The sequence below is a fragment of the Protopterus annectens genome, chromosome 3.part1 (genome assembly GCF_019279795.1).
Source record: "Protopterus annectens isolate FY-2018-M chromosome 3.part1, PAN1.0, whole genome shotgun sequence".
NCBI classification, from domain to species: domain Eukaryota; kingdom Metazoa; phylum Chordata; order Ceratodontiformes; family Protopteridae; genus Protopterus; species Protopterus annectens.
In genome coordinates, this window is record NC_056732.1 from 641,480,028 (window position 1) to 641,491,817 (window position 11,790).

Sequence of the window (11,790 nt, forward strand, 5' to 3'; positions counted from 1 at the left end):
GAGAGTGGCTCCCGATACAGCTGTCCATTAGCTGCTTTCACTAATATGTAATCGAGTGATTCTGAATTTTCTGGTAGTTTGGAAGGATGTATCAAGGTCCGCGATGCCCCTGAGTCACACAGAAATTTAACTTCCCTTCCCTCTACCAGAAGTGTAACTTCTGGCTTCGTATATACTAAGTAGAGCTCTAGGCTCAATAATGCTAAGTCTAAAATTTCACTTTCTTCACTATCTGCGATTTCCTGCACTTCCTCTATTTCTTCTGTCACATCCTCTACTCCCTCTATCACACTTGCATTTGTCTTTTCTTGGTTATTCCCTTCTAGTGATTCTTGACTATCATATAGTCAGTCCTCACCTTCCTTTTCTTCCATGGCTACCTTCTTGTTTTGCTTGCAATCCCTTACTAAATGTCCCTTTATTTCACACTTAAAACATTCACCCCTTTTCTTTCTCTCTTCAAACTCCTCTGATCGCTTATCAGATTGTTTGTTTCTCTGGGCATTTTTCTTGCCCTTTTTCCCGGACTGTACTTCATAAACTTCTGCTCCATCTTCTACAGAAAATACTTGGGTTTTCTTTTTCTTTTTACTGTTAAAATGCCTTTTGGCATGTCTAGCATATTCAAGTAGTGACTGTAATCTACTTGTACGATGGTCTACCATGTGCTTTGTAATAAAGCTGCTTATAGGCAAAATACTGCCTTTTAAAAATGCATTCTTTAGCTACTGCTCATACATCATGTGTTTAGTCTTCAGGTATCTGCATTCCACAATGGTTATTAAAACACTCTAATAATCTAGCATAATATCTGTCAACTGTTTCACCTTCTTGTTGGATGCATTGATTAATGCAAGTCCAGTCTGCCCTAGGCTTCCATTTCTCAGGGATTCGGTCTGTAAGACCTTTTACTCTGCTATCCAGCTCTGCGTTGCTATGTGGGAGTAGCTTGTGTTCTGCGTCACGGGTATTCCAGTTGCCACTGATCATGTGCCAATCTGGACCTACGATTTGTCTAAGTACTTTTTCTACTTCTTCTCCATTTAAATGATAACTTAACCTCATGCCCTGTAAGTCTTCTAAGAATTTTCTAAAATTAACTTTTGGATGGGGAATTCCCTCTGTGGCTTTCCGGATGTTTTCTGGTGTCCATGGTCTATATACCAGGAGAGTTGGGTCCTGCCCTTCCTGTCCTGCTTGAGGATTTGGTACTTCTATGAGTGGACATATGTCTTCTTCACTCATAGCTCATGAATTTTTGTTCATTTGATATAACTCAATATCCCCTCTTAAGTTACGTGTTCGAGACCTAGTCTCACGGGATCTCTGACAAACGGTCTTGGCTTCGCGGGGACAGCCGGGTATAGCGGAGGTGGACCAGCTTGTCCACTCACTTCATATTCTGGTAAGGGAAGCGGAGGGGACGGAGGGGCTGATGCCATTACCAAATTATTGTCCTCTTTATCTAGAAACATTGCTTTTGAATTATTACTCTTTTGTTCCCTATGGTTTGCTTCCTCAATCCACCTGTGTGCCTGAGGAATGCCTAATTGACGTTGTTTTTGTACCTGACCTTTTGCATTGGTTTTAAGCTGTTTGACAAGTTTAATAAGTGAGGATTTTCCTAATTTGCCATCAAATTCATATTTATTAACCCATTTTGTATAGTACCTAACATTGTCGGCACGCTGTAATTGCATATATTTTGCATCTTCAGTTAACGGCGGATCTTGGGATCTTTTTGTGCACTTATTTCCCATATTGTTCTAACTGTTAAAATGTTACGTAACCCTTATTTTTACGTGGTACCACGATTTTTCTTTTTCACAGTTTATCTAGAATAACTGCCTACCTATTCTGTTTCCCTGATCTATGACAAGATTGCAATCTTCCTGTCCCTGACTTGTACACAAACAAATCTCCTGACAGATGATACAAATCAAGTCCCTGATCTAAAACAGAAAAAAGGTAAATTCCTCCCTACCTGAGCCTCCGTGATTGATCATCTGATTCGAGGAAAAAACGTTAACTCGTCCTCCAGTCGCAGATCAAAACAGTGGCTGACCTCTTTTGAATGACAATTCAGTTGGAGGTCTTTCAGAGCAGAAGAACCGATGTGGTTTCTTCTCCGTACGGTTTCATGCCACCTGGCCCATCTGATCTGAGGCGAAGTGAGAGTTTCCGGTCCGAAGGACCAATCTGTCAAAGGAAAAAAACAACTTCAAAAAGATCAATACATGGCAGGTTCAGGTTAAGGCACTTTAATTCTTGCAGCAAGGAGACAAAAATGTGCTAATACAGAGTTTGTCTAACTAGAATCAGGAAGTGAAGCCATTCTTATACATTTCTTACAAGACATTGCCTACTAAGCTGACGTAATAAATCACAAGTTCTTACAATATTATTTCATAGCAGCTGTTTGTCCATGATTTTCTGCTGACATTATCAAGTTTATGAAAAAACTTCCTAAGAAAAACAGCGTGGCCTTGGAGACCACCGGTTAGATACAACTTCTCACTATGTGATGTTACCATTCAAGGTACTATGGCTAATTTGAGCACAAAGCAAGTACAGATTATAGTTCATTTCTTCAAGCAGTCTTTGTTCAACTGTATCTATCTTTTTCTGCAGCTGTGCATGTTCTCATAAAATGAATAGAGCTGATTGTTCAAGTTCAATAACATTATAGAAAACAGTATTGTTCTATTCATTATTTTCCTGACCTAGCAGATAATCACCTGCTTCTCAGTAAATTTCCAAAAGGCATAAACATGAATTTTGCTGTGCTAGCAAATACTAGGTCAGAGAGCATCTTGCAGTTTCAGAAAGCGTCTCATAGTTTCATACAAAACTAAGCTGTACATAAAATAGAATGAAATGTGTTAACCCTTTTAGCTTCTAATAAGCACATACATTAATACATATTTTTCTGACACTGTGGAAAATGCAGCTCCCTCTAATCTGTATAGTGTGTTGTGTTAAGGTGTACTACTGTAGTATCATGAAATAATTAGGTAGGGGTTTGAGACCTGCACTGGGCAACTGTGTGTGTGTCCCCCTTGGGAAAGAACAACATTTTAGGAGAGTAGTGAAACACCTCAAAAATGGTAATCTAACCTTTGTCAACTCTGATGATGTCAGCATCCTACAAGTATACCTGTGGAAAGCAAAATTCCCACTAATCTGTATAACGTGTTGTGCTAGTACATACTCCTCTAGTGTCGTTAAGTAGTTAGGTAGGAGTTTGAATCATGTACTGGGCAACTGTGTGTGTGTGTGCTACTTAGGAAAAAACAACCTTTTAGGAGAGTAGTGAAACACCTCAAAAGTGGTAATGTAACCTTTGTCAAGTCTGATGATGTCAGCATCCTACAAGTATACTTGTGGAAGACAAAACTCCCACTAATCTATATAATGCGTTGTGTTAATGTGTACTTCTATAATATTACAAAATAATTATGTAGGGGTTTGAATCATGCACTGGCTAACACAGTGTGCTCCCTTTGGAAAGAACAACCTTTTAGGAAAGTAGTGAAACACCTCAAAAGTGGTAATCTACCCTTTGTCAAGTCTGATGATGTCAGCATCCTACAAATATACCTGTGAAATAAAATCACCCTACTAATCCATATAGTGCATCGTGTTAATGCATTCTCCTTTAGTATTCTAAAATAATTAGGTAGGGGTTTGAGTCCTGCAGTGGTCAACTGTGTGTGTTTCCCTGGAGAAAACACAACCTTTTAGGAGAGTACTGAAACACCTCAAAAGTGGTAATCTAACTTTTGTCAAGTCTGATGATGTCACCATCCTACAAATATACCTGTGGAAACAAAAACTGATAGTAATGTGCATAGCATGTCGTGCTAATATACATTCCTCTAATATCATGAAATAGTTAGGCAGGGGATTGAATCCTGCACTTGGTGAGTGTGTGAGCTGTATGTGTGTGACACTGTTGGTCAATGTGTTGTGGGTTTTGCTTTTACCACTGTATGACATATCAGTATGCATTGCACATGTGAGCTAGCTGTGTGTCAAATACATATCTGTACATATTACCTCAACGATTGCATGTGTGGGAACCCTGCTTTCTCCAAGAACACAGCTGTCATCCTTGCCAGACTGTGCTGCTGCTTCCTAGACCTTAGGTCACATCTGTATGCTTGTGACAAGGCCAGCCACTGCAGTGATCCCTGGCCTAGGTCATCTGTGTCACACAAGGTCATTACGATTCCTATTGGAATGTGTGAGTAGGGTTTATGGCCGAGGTATATTATATGTCAGACCTGTTTAAACGCAGCAAAGTCTGTCCATGATGACTATTCATAGGTGTAGAACAAACTGTGGATATGCATGCAGACCCCTTATTGCTTATGTGATCCACCAAGTGATTCCAGAATACCTTTGGAAATGTGATTAACAAAGGAGAGATGACATAACACTTGGTTGCATATACACATCGGTACCTGTTCATCATGCTGGTGGCTACTACCTATGTGGTACTGTGGGGATAATATGCTCCTTATAAGTGGATGACAATGCTTAGTTTGGCTTATAGCTTTTCAGCATGGGTTTGACAACAGGCATCTGTCTGTATGATACCTTTGTGAAGTATGTGTGTGTCATCTGGAGAATGCATTATAGACCACAGTATGCATTACCAGACGTGGACAGACATATCCCTACTGTGATTGCTTGCACCTAAGAGAGCTATATGGCAAACAGGAGTGGTCTCAGTAAAAGGTGCAGGTGAATACCAGTGGTTACTGGCATTGTGTAGTACCTGAAGGATCCAAATGTTGCTGTGTGTCCTACATCTGTGTGTCGGTTGTCAAGACATCATCTAACGATTGGTTATGGTCAGGCTGTTGAAGTGATGTATACCACCAGAATGCAAGACAATGACAGATAGTAACAGTATCACCCACAGCACAATGTCAAACCATGTCATACACACATGTGTAGTCAGGTTCCGAAATGTGTGTAGTACAATACATACTGGCCACCAATAGAAACTATGGAGTGTTACTGTGTAATACAGAGCATGTCACCCTGGCATGTGTCCACTATGCACATACAAGCAGACAGTGCACCTCCACCATGTTCACAACTGTACACCTGAAAATCTGTGCTACACACATCCCACACATACTGCCCACTCTCTAACACATGCTGCCAATACTGCACACATCAGCCAAGTGGCACGTGGCCAGACAATACACAATTGGAACCAACACTGGTGTAAACAACACTACAATGACAATCATAGCTTTAATGCATCATGCCTGCTCAGCTACACCTTCAAGCATATCATTACACTCTACAGCTGACAAGATGCTAACATTGCTATACTGCTAGACACCCTGTGCATCAGCACCATGGTAGCCTGTTCCTGCATCGATGTTACAGATGACAGGAAGCGGCACAGGTTTCATCATATGCACAGGGTGTGTTGTTGGTTTGCCAAAGGCCTACAGTGAGCCATCCAATTTATATGTGTGTGTGTGTGTGTGTGTGTGTGTGTGTGTGTGTGTGTGTGTGTGTGTGTGTGTATGTGAGGAGCAACAATACTGTAATGGGCCAATGTTGTTGTAATGTGTGTGGGTATGTGTTAGCCCTAGGTGTCTGGAGTATGTGTGTGTGTCTGCATGTACACAATTCCACCATGTGGCTGCCATATACGGGTATTTGTGGGACAGCCACAGACTGTACCTGCGAGGCTTTACAGATCACCATCTCTGGCCACGGATACAGTACCTGTGCCTGGCAGGGGTGCTACTGACACTATCAGGTACTAAGCCAGACTGGGCACTATCCCCAGAGGTGAATGGATGCACACTGGACATAGGTCCCTGCTGGGACTGTCCAGAGCCATGTGCTCATGGTATTCCAGGACATTCTATGGACAGCCCACCCCCAATATTGCTGGGGCTGGTACTGGCACTACGGGAGCGGCTGTGGCTTGAGTGATGTCCGCTGCGACTGCCGGCTGCTGATGTTGCTGGCATAAGTCCACGTCGACATCTCAACCATCCCGCACTGTCTTGACACATGGACATAACATTGCGGAGGATATCTAATGTCTCTTCCCAATGTCTATCAGTGACCTTGGTGTAATGTCAGATAGTACCTGCTAGGTCACGGATACTGTCAATGACAATGGTGTTATGGGTCCTTTGTGCCCTTAGTCCCTGTCTGGTGTACCGTTCCATACATGCCTGTGCCTCCATGACAGCCTGGAACATGCATGATGTTGTCAGACCTGTGGCACATCTGCCAGTGGCATGATGAGCAGCAGTGCTCCTACGAGAACCCCTGGACATCTGCCTATGTGCTACCCTTCCAGACATCTGGGTATGGCTGCTGTGTTGGGATGCATGTGCCATGGATACCACACTGTCCTGGCCAATGCCAACAGTATGCTGTCCCTCAGCTATGTGCATTGGTGATGGATGTATTGGCAGTACGACTGTATGCATGGATGGGGTGGACAGCTGTGTACTGTCAATTGGTGGCCCAATGACAGACCCTGGCAAACATGCCTGTGCCTCAACATACCTATCTTCATTATCACTATGTGGCTCAGTGACATCAGTTTCCCTGCTGCAGTGAACCAGCCTTAATACAGCACCTGTGAGAGGGAGACAGGAAACACGCTTTACGACCTGTACATGATGTCTGCACACATGCACACATGCACACATGAACACATGAACACATGCACACATGCACACATGCACACATGTACACATGAACACATGAACACATGAACACATGCACACATGCACACATACACACATGCACACATGCATATATGCACACATGAACACATGAACACATGCACACATGCACACATGAACACATGAACACATGAACACATGAACACATGCACACATGCACACATGCACACAAATACACTCCTCACTACAGCAGATACCCACACACACCACCAGCAATCCAAAACATACTTAATAGTGGTTGAAGGTGGGTTACAGTATCACAAGGCAAACAGTCATATCACACATGTCAGCATGCAGAAAGTTTGTTGCTCAAGACCATGCAGTGTGAGTGTAGACAGCCCGTGTTAATAACAGTATACATGGCTTTGATGCATGTGTGCTGTTGTTCAGTGATTGGCCTCACAGCCACTTGTTACATGGGTTTGTAAGGTGCCTGATAGGGAGCATTGACTAGCATGAATGTGTTATGTGTTGAAGAGTGTCGCACAGCCCAATGATAGGCCGCTAATCCCTCAGGTATATTATGTGTGCTGTGTGGATGACATGTGGGATACTGAAGTGTGCCCTTACAGCGGGTGTCTGGATACGCTATGTGTAGCATGTTAAGGTGTACTGCGTATGACAAAGTTGTGTATGTTGTGTACATGTGTATCAACTATGCCTATCCAGTGTCCAGTACGGTGTTGCCACAATTGTGTGTGCAGCTCTGTGTATTGCATGTGATTGAGGCAGCTACTGTCATTACTGAGATGTGCGTAGTCTCACAGCAAACATGCACAGCATGCATTATGCGTAGGTGTGTTACATGTACATGGCCTACACCTCACCTATGACATGCACATTTCATTAGCAATATTAAAATTATAACACACTCACCAGCATCGACTGGCTGCCTTTCTGTCACACCACCAGAAGGACCTACAATAATATGAGACAGTTTGTCAGTGGCCACAACTGTGCCATTGCTACTGTGAGTTTGCTAAACTACAGTAGTACAACAGTCGACAGTCACAGGCGTACAGATTATATTCCAAATATCAGTATTGCACAACACTATGCAGCACAACTGCTAAACACACAGTACACATGTCACATATGCATAATCTACCAATACAGATAACAGTAGTCTACGGATAGGTCATGTTACCTGCACGCTCCATGTCAACATGCTGGGTGGCTCCAGACTCCATGATGACATGTCAGTTGCTGTTCCTGTGGTTGGCCAGGAGCCACCACACTTAGGAGCAGCTCCTCCACTCTGGTAAGGGGGGGATGAATGGCAACCCCACCACCTGTGGAAAGCTGTTGTCAATGGATATCAGATGCACGCCGCCGGACATGTCTAATTAAATCACTGCAGTGATGGCGTACCTGCTCATATGTCCAGTTATGCATGCCTATGTAATTTACCCGACGAACGAGATCTTGCCACAGTGCAGTCCGCTCATGCTGGTCCTGGCTGGTTCTAGAGAACAGCAGGGTGTAGTGCTGCACCAGACTGGTGTCTATTTCTGCCTCGTCTGCAGCTGTATAACACGGGCTTCTTTGGTGGGACATACCCCTGGAAGACAATTAAACAAGACATGTGAGCAAGTCAAGTGACACACAACATCCTAAAGTACAGATATCAATTACCTGCCATATTTTGCATCTGTCTGGTTGTCATAGGATAGACATGTTCAATACCACATATTAGTGCTCAGGACACAACTGGCTGACAGTGCCTGGCATGCTCTATATATCAAACCATGTTCTGCACAGCAGCAAAGAGAAGCCAGTATGTAAGACTATACACCAGTACATGGCACACTGTATGTGACATAATGCACCACCTAGCCACAGGAGGTATATATCAAGCTAATGCATAAAGAAATATGTCATCCATTGCAATGAATGTAAAGTACAGTTACAGTATTACCAGTATACCACAGTAGTCTTTGATGCCAAACCTCTGCCTAACATATGTGCACAGTTGTTGATATAGGTGGCATACTGCTGTACTAGACTATACATGTTGCTAGATATACACGTATACCCTGTAACACAGATATGATTGAGGGCATGGTACAGGCATAATTACACACACATCAGACATACATACAACACACAAATGTATGCCAACCCAGATGAGCTTTACCTGTGTACCATACAGTACTGTGTGTCACTACTTACAAAACCTTATGCCTGAGGTATGTAATCTGTGAGGACTACAGGGAACATGCAAAACAGTGTTTCCAAGCAATGTGAACATACACCATACTGTACTGTTTAGGCCTACAGCTTCAGGTAGTACTACAGTTCATATGGGAGTTGGATTCACCAGCAGTACAACTCACTAAGCATACATGTATTGCTTTAGCCTACAATGGGACACCACAGATGACAACAAGGGACAATGTCATACCGTATGCCATACTACTTTTTCTGCCTAGCAATAGCATACACATCTTTTGCTGGGATCACAGCTAGGACAAAAACTACCATGACAGAAACAATTTCACACTAAGCTATCACAGCTTTACAGACCTTGCACACATTCACCAACACATTTCACCATCACACTCAGTCAACCTCACATAGCAATTATTGCACTACGTACATGTGTGTGTGCATCGTGTCATGGGTAGGTAATACACTATTGGCCCTAGGGCCTACAGCAGCCTAGCCATATGCTACCCAGGCCTTTAACACACATGTAATTTAATTTCACTACCCCTGTCAACCAGAGCCACAGAGGTGATTCCCAGGGTGTATTTCCTATCTCCCAAACAATCATCAGGAGTATTTATGACAACTGCTAATGAGGAGCTTTGTTTGCTATTGATAGGTGGTTTGTTCCAGAGTATGGCATGTCTCTGAGTTAGGACTCTATCCCTCCAGCATGTGCTGTTTAGTGAGCTGACAAGGTTTAGGGCCCCTAGAGCCTGTATCTGGGAGGGATTGTAATATGTTTATATGGAGAATGTCCAACAGCTATGGGTGTGACATAGCTCTGTATGTTAGGCAGAGGTCACCTCTGGGTAGGCGGTATTCAACACAGTGTAGCTATGGTTTTGTGAGTCGGTCTGCATAGGGCATCTGTTTGAGGCCGGTATTACTCTTTGTGAGGTATGCCTGTGGCGTTTCCAGTTGCTGTAGTTGGCATTGTACTCTCTAATGGGTTTTAAGTGTGATGAATAGAGGGGAACACTGATCTATATTTCCCTAGAAGACACACCTTTTGTGATGATGTGTACCATGTAGACTGAGTACATAACTAGTGTGGCACTGTGATTATCAAAGGGGAGGCTACTGTCCACCTGTGTCCCATGTTCCCTTATCACACCTTCGGTGTTAGGTAGACTATCACCTATGTGGTAGTTAATGGGTACAGTGTTCTGGCAAGAAGGGATGGCACTGCAGTGTCAATACTGAGCTTCAGTCCATACCTTGGTCGCCCAGCACCTGTCGCAGTAAGTATGCCCCATGTCTCTCTCCCTCTCTCTCTCTCTCTATATATATATATATATATATATATATATATATATATATATATATATATATATATATGTGTGTGTGTGTGTGTGTGTGTGTGTGTGTGTGTGTGTGTGTGTGTGTGTATATATATATATATATATATATATATATATATATATATATATATATACACACACATACATACACACATACATATAGACATCCATTGTTGTACATTTACATGTACATATAGGCACATATACAGTCCACTATTCATGGTGGGAATATCAATTATGCGACAGTTGTGAGATGTGAAGTTATGTAATAATATTGCACAGTGTTGTGCAGACTGCATTGAAGGTGTCCTCAGCCCATGTAGCTTTAGCAGGCCTCACTTGCTGCAACACTGCAAAACTGACAGAGCATACCCACAGCTTTTAACCACCACATGTCATATACCAGCACTGCATGCTGTTTTCCTTGCCACACACTACAACCTGCATAGAAATATGCACATAACAACCTTCAACAATGTATATATATATATATATATATATATATATATATATATATATATATATATATATATATATATACAGTGGCAGTATGTCCCTTGCCCTATGCGCATGTACAGATACATATAGATACGTACTGCTGCCACATATGGATGATTCACAGTATGTAGAGTACTCTTCATAAACATCTACTACATGCCAGCAAATACATATGTGTTATATATCTTTCCTTTGTATTGCTCTGTTCTGTCTGGTTTTAAAGGAAATCATTTCTATTTATTTTTTTATTTTTATTTTTTTTCTCTGTCTGTTGCTGTTGCTCTTTCTTTTTCTGTGTCTCTCTGCTTCTGTCTCTTTGTCTGTCTGTGTCTGTCTCTGCCTCTGTCTCTGTCTCTCTCTCGCTCTGTCTCTCTCTGCAATGAGATTATTGCATGTGTGGACAGCAAGTACGGCCTGCTTTTCTAGGTATCTGCACATGTGCATATGATGGCCTCTGCACCAATTTGTGCCCACCTTTTACTAATTGCATGCAGCCTGCTGTGTGATAATTGCAGTACTCACTGTCATAGCAGACCACTGCTATAAAATGCTAGGTTAGGTAGGCATAGCCTTTTCAGCTTTCCAAAGCGGGGCCCATGCTTGTTTGCTGTGGACACCGTTGTGTCAGTCAGAAGGTTGGTATACGTCTTATATCTTAAGCTAGGGTTGTAGCCAGTGATTTGCATGCTGTACTCAAACCTGAATGTTGCTGCTTCTAGTACACATTGTCAGTGTAGAATTTTACTCACGTCTCCAAATGCTTACACAAGATACATGGGAGTATGTATTTTCTTTTCTAATTAGACAATTAATTGCCATACAAAAGTAGTTATTGCAATGTATTCCTCTGGCACATGAACTGTTTTTGAACTACTATTCTGTAAATATTAATTACCTCACTTCTGAACAGTTTGTTGTTTATTTGTGTTGACATAAGCACAGGCTGCTCAAGACAACTGGACACATTTCAGTACTGAGTATGCCTACCTACATCCTTGGTAGAGCCTGAATACACAGGTATATTGTTCTTTTGGGTAGGG